Source organism: Phodopus roborovskii, unplaced genomic scaffold (genome assembly GCF_943737965.1).
Source record: "Phodopus roborovskii unplaced genomic scaffold, PHOROB, whole genome shotgun sequence".
Classification (NCBI taxonomy): Eukaryota; Metazoa; Chordata; class Mammalia; order Rodentia; family Cricetidae; genus Phodopus; species Phodopus roborovskii.
The window spans coordinates 7,214,398-7,225,699 of NW_026126447.1; positions in this window are offsets into that span (position 1 = coordinate 7,214,398).

The following is an 11,302-nucleotide window of genomic DNA, read 5'->3' on the forward strand; positions in this document are numbered from 1 at the left end:
ATTTTTTCAAAGGTTTTTCAGCATCTAATGAGATGATCATATGGATTTTTCTTTTAGTTTTTTGATATGGTAGACTATATGGACAGATTTTGCATGTTGAACATCCCTGTATATCTGAGATAAGCCTTCTTGATCATGTTGGGTGGTTCTTTTGATGTGTTGTTGAATTCAGTGTGTGACTATTTAATTGAGTATTTTTGTATCAGTGTTTATGAAGAAAATAACTCTCTAATTTGCTTTATTTGTTGAGTCTTGTTTTGAGAATTGTGGTGACTGTAGCCTCATAAAATCAATTTGGCAATATTCCTTCAGTTCCTATTTTGTAGAATAATTTGAGGATACTGGCATTAGATCTTTCAAATTCTGGTATAATTCTCCAATAAATTCATCTGACCCTGGGCTGTTTCTTTATTGACTGAATTTTACTGACTGTATTTCCTTGTTTCCTTGGGATTAGTTAAATCTCCCTAGGATGGATAGATAGATAGATGTATGTATGTATGTATGTATGTATGTATGTATGTATGTATGTATCACAGAGACCTGCCTGCCTCTGCCTCCTGAGTGCTGAAAGTAAAGGTATGTGCAACCACTGCCTGACTGGATAGATATATAATTTTTAATTTGGTTTTTTAATGGAATATCTTGTTTCCTCCAACTATGATAAATGAAGTTTTACTGAGTATTGTAGTCTGTTCTGGCATCCATGGTCTCTTAGAGTCTGCAAGACATCTTTCTAGTCTCCTCTGGCTGTTAGATGTAATGCTAATAGGTCTGACTTTATATATGTTACTTGTCTTTTTCCCTTTGAAGATTTTAATACCTTTTCTGTTTTCTTCACAATTAGTCTTTTGATTACTACATGGTAGTGGGTGGGACTTTCTTTTCCCATCTGAGCTATTTGTTGTTCTGTTAGCCTCTTGTCCCTTTATCTCGTTCTTTAGGTTAGGAAAATTTTCTTCTGTGATTGTGTGGAAAATATGTTCTGGGCCTTTGTACTGGGAATCTTCTCCTTCTATTCCTATTATTCTTAGATTTTGTTTTTGGACAGTATCTCTGGATTATTGAGTATGTTGTGTTCAGAACTTTTACATTTAACATTTTATTTGATGAATACATCTATTTCTTCTATTATGTTTTCTACACTCTCTCTTGTATCTGTTGGCAATACTTACATCTATAGTTTCTATTTGTTTACATAGATTTTCCATCTCCAGGATTCTCTCAGTTTGTGTTTTTCTTATTGCTTCTATTTCCATTTTCAAGTAATGAATAGTTTTTTTTTTCATTTCTGCACTTATTTGTATTTTCCTAGATATTTTATTTTATTTTATTTATTTTACATGTCGATCCCAGTTCCCCCTCCCTCCCTCCCTTCTTCCCTCTTACCCTCTCTGCCCTCTCACATGCACCCTCACCACTTTCCCCTCCCATCCCCTCCACCCCATATCCACATGTAGGGCAATGCCATCCAGGTGGGGTCATGTAAATCGGTCAAGTCATTTAAAGTAGAGACTAGGACTTCTCTCTTGTCTCTAGGTTAAGACAGTATCCCTCCGTGGGGGTTGTGTCCACAAGGTCCTTTTGTGTACCAGGAATATATCCTGGTCCCACTGTCTGAGGTCCCTTAGACTGCTCAGTCCTTCTGGGGGGCCTAAGTCAGTCACATGCTGGATTCCCACCTATCAGTCAGGGGGCCAGTTAGCTCATCCTTGTTCAGGTCACCTGTCTCTATGTGTTTCTGGTCTTGTCCTCTCCCTCTGCATCTGGATTCTAGTTTGACTCAGTGTTTAGGTATGGGTGTTTGCTTCTGTTTCCAACAGGTATTAGATGAGGGCTCCATGATGGTGGATAAATTAGTTGTTGATCTCCCTATCTGGGAAGGGTATTTATGTTAGCCTATCCACAGTTGCTCAAATTGTTAGCTGGCAGCAATCTTGTAGGTCTCTAGACCTTTCTTTAGGTTCAGTTTTCTCTTCAAACCAATAATGGCTTCCTCTTTTATGTTTGATCTCCCTCTCTCTTTCTCTCTCTCTCCTAGATATTTTTAAGGGATTTATTCATTTCCTCTTTAATTCCTTCTGTCATCTGCATAATATTGGATTTAAGATCACTTTCTTATGTCAACTGTGTGGGACTATCCATAGCTTCCTGTATCAAGGTAGCTGGGTTCTGGTAGTGATATATGTGTAGTTTCTGATTTCTGAGTTTATATTTCAAGATAAATTTCTTGAATACTTTCATCACTGCTTTGAGACCTCCTTCTTATGATATTTAAAAGGTTTTTAGGATTTATTCAGTGAACCATGACCATGCCTAAAATGCAACCTTTAAATCTCCAAAAAGGAGGATGGGAGTCCACTATGAGGATTCTACCTATATTGTGGTAATAACACTGATTTGAGAAACACCAACCAAACATCAGTTTGGGGCTACAAACTTTACAGGACAGTTTCAAGGTGGCTAGCTGAGATTGTCCAGCCTTAAAAACTACCCTATGCAGGACATGAGATAAGCCCTGCACCTTCCCATTACACAGAGATTGACAACAAAGTAAACAGTTATGTCTCCCAGGACTTGACAATTCTCCCACATTTTTTCATGGTTCCCTAAGATGCCATCACTCCTAGATAACAGGAAGTCGTTTTAAGAACACAATGCCCACATTTGAAATATCGGATAGGCAGTGTTTTTGATCATTCTATTGACTATGAATATTTGTCATCATTTGGGGGTCAGTTGTTAAAAGTTGTTATTGGTAAAGCTCAGGCTAAGTGCTAAACCAAAGAGATTAGATTCAGGGATCTTCCTCTGAATGAAAAGAGTGAGATATAGAAATGATAGGATAAAAGGGTAATTATAGAATCTACTTTTAAACCAAAAAAGCAACTACTAGTCTTAAATATTTTACATTGGTATGGATTTTTGTATACGGATACAAATCTGAGGTTCTTTTGTTATACTGTATATATGTTTCTACTCTTGTTATACTGTATATATGTTTCTACTCTTGTTTAATATATTTTTTCATATTGGTACAAATTTAAAGTTATTTTTTATTAGAACATGCTATACATATATTTCTACTTTTGTAGGTATTGTATCTATGTAGCTCGTTTTACTATGCAATATAAGTTTTTTGTCCTTGAAAGTTATTATTATAGACTAGGATAATAAAAAATTCCAGTTAGTAGTCACCTATTACAATCATACTTGTAGTCATATATGATAAATTTTCAAGGACAAACACTCATTTTACATAGGCCAGTGGTCTAGTGGTCTTTAAATACTATAGAATATGGCATTTAGAATGTTTTAATAATAGGGTTATTTTTGTTTTGTTTTGTTGTTTGCTGTTGTGTTTTGTTTTGTTTTGTTTTTTGTATGACAATGAGACATATCTGCTCTGCAAAGCATCAATCTACTTCAGAGAAGATTATAAACATCAGAGAAGCTATATATTAGGTTTACATTTTGTAGCAAAAGTTAGTCACTGGGCAAAAAAATTCCATTGCCTTGACAGCTGACAGCATGATGTTCAAATCAGACAAGGAGGACACAAGAAAGTGACTGGCAAACTTTACCAAGACAAGGTAGTGAAGTCCTTCAAACTTCTTGATTCACAGAAAAGTCTGTTAAATATTCTAGGCCTATAGGCCAAAGATGGATGCCCCAATGTTTTAGAGGAGCGTCGAGTGTTCAGGCAGCCAGCTGTTTCTCTCATTTCTTAGTTTGGGAGGTTGTTTTCTCTTAAATTCTGGTTTACTCAGGTTTTTGATGAAGTTGAACACTTGATAGTTATAGTTTTCCTTGTAACCAAATTTAAAAAGGAAACTCACTAAAAGGATGTAAAGTGTATGAGGTTGAAAATCTTGAAAATATAGTTTGGGATCCGTAATATAAATTGGGACAGAAAGTGAATTAAGTACAACACTTTGAATTCACCAAAATAGGATAGACAATGGAGTATTTTCTCTGAATTTGTGAAATTCAATTTTACTAGACATTGTTAATGTAATTCTTGCCTGTATATATGTATATACAGTTATTGCAATTGTTGTGTATTGGCTTACCATATTAGTTAAAACCTTCCTTTTATTTAGACAAAAAGGGTGAATATTTTGTGATATGTTGATTGTGTTCTGACAACTAAAGATTTTTTGTGGGTTTAGAGGGTGGAGCCAGTTACTAGCTGACCAAATTTAAGCATGGATGTTTGCAGGAATTGATAGGGAGGAGATGGGAAGTAGTAAAGTGGGGCAGTGAGAGGCTCTCATCCCCTTTTGGATGGAGAATCAGTAGAGGTAGGAAGTGACTTATAGCAGCCCTCTGCTTCTTTGATACCCAAATATCTGGTCCTGTTTTCTTTTTATTAATGAAGAGTAATTACATTAATGTTTCAAGAAGTATTAAAGCATGAGGAGAATGGGAGAGAATGTGGGGATATGGTAATATGGGGAATTACAACTGACACTATAGACCTTTTGAAAAACCATTTGACATGCTATGGCACCATGTAAAACCTTCTGTGCCAGGAATGGGTTATATATTATTGGTTTATTTGTTGTCCAAAGGATTCCCAAACATCACAGCCTATTTCCAAGGTTATGTTCAACTCTGTAATGTGATGATGATACTCCATTGCTGAAGACAAGGTTGAATCATATCACAGAGAACAAAATGTCAAACTGGTGCATGACTAGAAGCATATTCCCACTGAATAGTGTTCATGGTATTGGAAGACACTAGTACTACTAGATGAGAAAGCTAATCAACAATATCATCCAGTGTGATGGCTATTCTTGGTTTTCAAACTGACTACACTTGGAATTAACCAAAACCCAAGAGTCTAGTATGCCTGTGAGGGATTTGGGTTCACTAGAAAATTCATTTGAGATTGAAATAAGATCACAAATCTGCATCACTTAAGATGGGAAAACCCACCTAAAACCTGGGCCACACATTCTGGTAGTTGTGTATATAAAAGAACATGGACGAAGAAAGCTCTTATACTTTGCCTCCTTGTTATTATCTTCACGTTCATTGGCAAGGTCATTTATTCTCTGTTATTACAGCCTACTTCTTTAGGATACCAACATGTAACAAAGATCACCTGAGACTTTCAGCATTGTAATTAAACAACTATAGGAATTTTTGAGTTGAGAGATAGCCTTTATTGAAACACACATATTAGTTCTGTTCTTCTAGGGACTCCCAACTAACACAGAATTTGGTACCAGGAGTGATTCTAGAGCAACAGGATGATAAAATATGACTTTTTGAACTTATCTGGAACAGGCTTCTCAATTTTCAGATATCTACAGTTACTGAATCCTCTCCTAGAAGCTTAGTGAGCACTAAAACTCCGTAGTGTGAACTATTTACCAAACATTAAGAAAAATGAACTGGATTATCCTTATTTTCCTATTGTGAGAAGCAAGGAATTTAGTGACTCTCTGTATAAAACTTTTCATAATTTGTATAAAAATAAGATAAATAATGATGCCAGTTGTTGCTCCTAGATACTCTAAATTGACAAAGGAAAAAAAAATAAGCTCAGTGATAAAAAGTAACCAGCTTCTAGCATTTCAGGATATGAGATAACTGCCCAATATCCCCCCATGCACCTTCTGGTCTTTCTTCCATCACACATGGATTAATTTCTGTGGTAATGTGGCAGCCACAATATGAACTACCCTTTCCTCATACTAAGCAACTTCAAAGCAGACTATATCTCCCTAAACCTCCACCTCAACAGCTTATATATAACTTAAACAATAGTAAATATCAATTTAAATTGTATTGACTTTTCAAATTTATATTTTGAATCTTTCTGAAAATATACATATTTTGTTAGCCAATATAAAATCAAATCAAACTTCTATCTCATTTTATGATTTTGATTTTATTTACATTAAGGATATAAAAACAATCAGCTAAGGTACTTTTTTAATCATTTATCATGTGAAAGTGCTGGATATCAACAGTAATTGTTTTCAGGTACACTATGACCTACCCAAACAGAGGTCATTGAGTGTGTACACTCATTGATATTAAGTGTGATTCCGTGGGAGTAAATATGGCTTCCTATATGTTTCACAGCTCTTTATTTTATTTTTTTTTTTTAGAAACTGCAATCATGTAGCCCAGGCTACATCAAGAGGTCAGACCTGCCTCTATCCGATAGTGTTCAGAGCATTCATGACTGATTGTTCAAATAAAACCCAGTGTCTCTCTTCTTTAAATATGCCAAACCATTCATAGCATAATGTAAAATCATATTATCTGAATATTCTCATGGTTATTTGCACATTTGTTTAAAGTTACTCTTCAGAACAAACTTCAAAACATGTAAACCATTAACAAAATATTTTCCAAGGTAACTCCAAGGTCAAAATTAAACTTTTTAAAAATTATTATTCTAGGATTTTGGGGGGCAAGGGGTATATGTTTTTTCAGGATAAGGCCTCCCTGTATAACAGCTCTAGCTGTCCTGGGACTTGATTTGTGGAAAAGGCTGGCCTCAAATTCACAGAGATCCATTAAAGTTGGGTATCATCTCCACCCAGTTATTCCAGAATGTTTTGTTTTATTATTTACAAGTAGATGTTGAGTTTAAAGTTTTCCTGATAGCCATCATCATTATATTATTATTATTATTATTATTATTATTATTATTATTATTATTATTATTATTACTACTACTACTACTACTACTACTACTACTACTACTAGGGATACTATGCAAGAAGCACTAACAGTTTTAATGCTATGGAAAATGATTTTTAGCTCAACTTCAAATCATATTATATTAGTGAAAAAATGTATAGATAATTATAACCAGATGAATGCAGAAAAGATTAACGAAAAAATAAAGAACGGTTGAGTTACATGGCCATGTCTTCCTCCAGACTTCTGCTGCTGACCTCTGTACTGTTGATTTCACCCAGACAACCAAAAAAGAGAGCAGGCCCATTGATGCCTCTTGGTACTCCAGTAAAAATAAACATATATAAATAAATCAAATTCCTTTCACATGAAAATCAAAAAATAAAAAAAAAAACAATGAAAGAATAAAGAAAAAACTCCAATGATTTCACAGCACTACTTTATAATTTTAGATTGTATTTAATCCCTCAGTATTTATGAGAATCTTGGCCTTGCATACTTAATATTAGCCAAGTATATTAGCTTCTGTGGCAGATGACTAAGGCAAAATGCTTATTTTATCATTCGGATTACTCATTGCTTTGGATATTTTGTCTTGTTTCAGAATTATATACTTCAATCTAAATCCTAAAATACACACACAGAGAAAAGAGAGCAATTTCAAAACAAGACAGTAAAAATTTTCTCAAAAGTCTCATGACTTATTTTTCTTCAGTGTCATTTCTTATTTTTAAAACCGTGTAAAATATATCAATATACCAAAAATAAGAAGAAAGTAATGATTTCCTCTATAATTGTCTATGAATTAGATATATTTTTTCACTATAACCACACTTAGTTAGAGCACCTTTCCCTAGTTTAGATCCTAGAGGAAACATACAAAGCCACTTCAGCCCTCACCATTGCCAAACAGGTATGTTTAAGGCATTTTTGCTATAACCCTCTCACCATGGCCAGATCAGTTTTAAAGGAGATAAAGGGGAACCATCCCTAAAAACCAAAAGGTTCAATTGAGAAAGCAATCATTCTAAGTCCTCATTTTTTCTTTATAAAGATTTTGCAAGCTTCCTTTGTAGTCTCCATTCTCAAATAAACAAGAGCTTTTGTCTGTACTGCCCACTTTTGTCCTTTATTGAACAACATTGGGATACATTTTTCTCTCATTTCATTGGCCTTGTTTAGAGGTCCAATGGCTATCTCTTATCTCTTCATCTGCAGACTATACTTGTCATAGTCATATCTAATTCAGGACTTTTCACAGCCTCCATTTTATAAATAGTTAAGAATTGTATGATCTCTTAAAACATTAAATGTTTATGGTACCAGACAAGCACTGGGCAGATGATATATAGTTGTAATCCTAGTACTTTCAAGAGAGGGGCAGAGTATGTAACAAGTTGAAATTGAGGACCTACAGAGAAAGTTCCAGGCTAGCCAGGGCTACAGTCTCAATCAATTAAACAATCAGTCAGTCAGTCAGTCAGTCAGTCAGTCAGTCAGTCCGTCAATCCATCAATGAAAAGAAAATTATATGGCCAGCAGTCAGAAAAAATATCTGGCATAGCATAAGTTGCATATTTAGCTATTCCTCTTGTTCCCAAGTATTTAATGTCACCCAAAGAGTGGCTGGCCCCAGGGAGAGTTTAGCTTGCTGGTGTTTAGGACATTGTGCACCCCTTAGCTACTAAGTTAATGTTTCCTATTTTATGACTCCAAGCCCTGTCCTACCTTACTACTGGATTGCATTGTTCTGAAAAAAATATTTATATGTACCCAGGGACTCCAGTAATGGGCCCATAGAAATTCAATAAAGAAATGTTTAAATCAAAATACATTGTCTGACATAATACAGGTAGTAAATTTATCATTTAAAACTAAAACACATTGCTGATAAATATTGATAGCTGTTGTAAGTTCCCTGATTTCGTAGTACCTCCTATTCATGTATGGATGGAACAGGTTACTGATGTGTGTCCTTAGAAAAGATTTTTGTATAATGAATGAAGGGTTTCAAAATATAAAAAGACCCGCTGTTCCTCTCAGCAATGATTCCAGAGAAACAGAAAGGGCAGCTGTCCCACTCTGCTTTCTGGGGTACAATGATCATATGAGCACCATAAAAATAATCTAACATATTTAGAGAAAAGAGACATTCTATATTCCCCCTGAGCAACTGCATCGGCAAGTCCTAAAGCATCTTCACATTACAAGCTGTAGGTTTCTTCCCAAGGTGAATAAAATTTCCACAAAAGCCTATGAGGAGAGATGTCTGTTAATGGTTCTTTTGGGCGTTTGCTAAGCTGGCCAAAGTCTACATGCATATTATCGATCATGGAAGAATTATAGGGCAACATGTGATCTTGTAGGAATTAATCACTGCTTAACAGTATGTGCTGCTGTATTTATGAAGTCATTTGGAATATCTGCATGCAGCCTCTGGGTTGGCAAGTAGAGAGTCTTCAGGTAATGAACCATGACACTGTGTTATGGTTCAGCTAGGGAATGCTCCAACAGGCAATTAATATGCTGGCAATAAAATATATTTCTTTTAGAAAGAGTTGGCATCATAGTTTGAAACATTTTATGAGCCACATAGGTCATATTTATATCATATTTTACCAAAATAGATCTTCAGAAATGGTTACAAGGTGGGGGTAGGGCAGTGTTGAAGACAAAAGCATATTGGCATTACTCCGAAAGTAAAAATTTTAACCCACAACCCATATAGTCTTATATTTGTATTTTCCTTCAAGTTATGTTCAAAAATATTGACTAGAGAATATATATTAAATTTTTGTTTCCCATGTTTGTTAGTAATAAAATAGAAAGACAAGCCATGATCTAGTAAATATTTAACTGCCTTGAAAATACTTTTAGAAAAAGAAAGAAAAGAAAAGAAATGGAAGGGAAAGAAATAGATACAAACAATTTTATACTTTGCAAAACACAGTGATGGATAAGAAAGACATTGAAGAATAAACTAGTAAGGGAGTCCTCTTCCATGCTTCTCAGACATTGCAGAATTTTCCACTTAAGAATATTTATCTTGCTTGTAAGGTTCAGATGATACACTCAAGCATCAATTAGCCACCCAATAAAAGACAAGATTTGGAAATGTGAAGGTTTACATATGGTTGCCAAGATGTGTGCTGCTGTTAACTCATTTCTAGTTCAAGTTGTTTATCATTATTGTACCTCATTTTCAAAGTGTTGACAACATATTTAAAGAGGTACTTGATGAGTTTATATATAACAAGTACTCTAGAAGAAGGATATAACTTTTATACTAGGATTCTGGCTTATGAATTACTCATATCATTGAGAATTGCATGCATCTAACTCAAGGTGCATTACTCCCAATTATGGTTTTAACTCTGCACCAAGAAAGAGGAGAGGCTGGAAAGATGGCTGAGCAGGTAAAAGGTTTACAAACTTGAGGACCTGAGTTTGAATCAGACTCTTTTCTAGTCTCTAAATTCATGCACCACACACACCATACAGCACACTATGCACACATTAAAACACAGCGCACACACACAGAGAGAGAGAGAAAGAGAGAGAGCAATATATATCAAATGTAATTTATTTTCCTTTCTCTACTCTTTGAAATCCATAAATGACCACATTTTTAAGCAATTAAGATACATTCTGATATTGTACTATTTTATAAGCAGTTGGAAGCATTACCTAGACATTTTGTGAGATCCCCATTCTCCATTTTTAGTCTAACCTACTTTTGGGCATGCTAAATTAAAGAAACTCAAAATCTCCAGGAACTTAATGTTGTACAGACATGGTTTTAAATTGATTCTTGATGACATACTGTTATATCTATGTGCATTTCTCAACCTTCACTTGAGAAATATGGCACCGCAATGTGGCTAATAAGAACTTCCACTTAAAATTTAACAAAAGCTTAAAAAATGGTTTTAAAAACAAAAGTAAAAAGACAAGCAAGGCTTCTTGCTAACAGCATTTTTTTTGGGGGGGTGGACTTTGTTTTGCAAGAGAAAAGCAAAGATTTGCACACCTCCTTTAAGGGAGATTTCCTGACTCAGCATAAGCAGCAAAAAACTGCATGGCTTTTAAGAAGCACTGCTAACAATTTATTGGTGTGTACGAGAGCTGGCAATGGCAGTGACCCAATCTCCAAGCCGGCAACATGCTACTGGGTGGCTGCATAGACCAAGACAGTGATCACAGCTCTCAGTGCTGGCAGTAAATTAGCCACAACCGTCTTGGGTAAGACCACGGCTAACACAGTTATGACTTTCATTTTTTGAAATGTTGTTGTTTAAAGACTTGTGGCCAGAAAAGATAAAGATTTACAATAAAGACAGATTCACATTAAGCAAAAGCACTAAAAGCTTAAAGTGTGTTTTAAAATATATGTAGGTTTGGGAGAGAAAAGGAATAAAATGCTTTTAAAAAGACGGCAAGGAGCTGGTTGTGGTAGCACATGCCTTTAATCCCAGAACTGAGAGACAGAAGCAAGCAGATCTCTATGATTGCAAAGTAAACCTGGTATGCAGAGTGAATTCCAGGACAGATACAAGTTACACAGAGAAACCCTCTCACAAAAAAATAAAAATAAATAAATAAAAGTAAAATAAACAGAGTAATATAAGAGCCA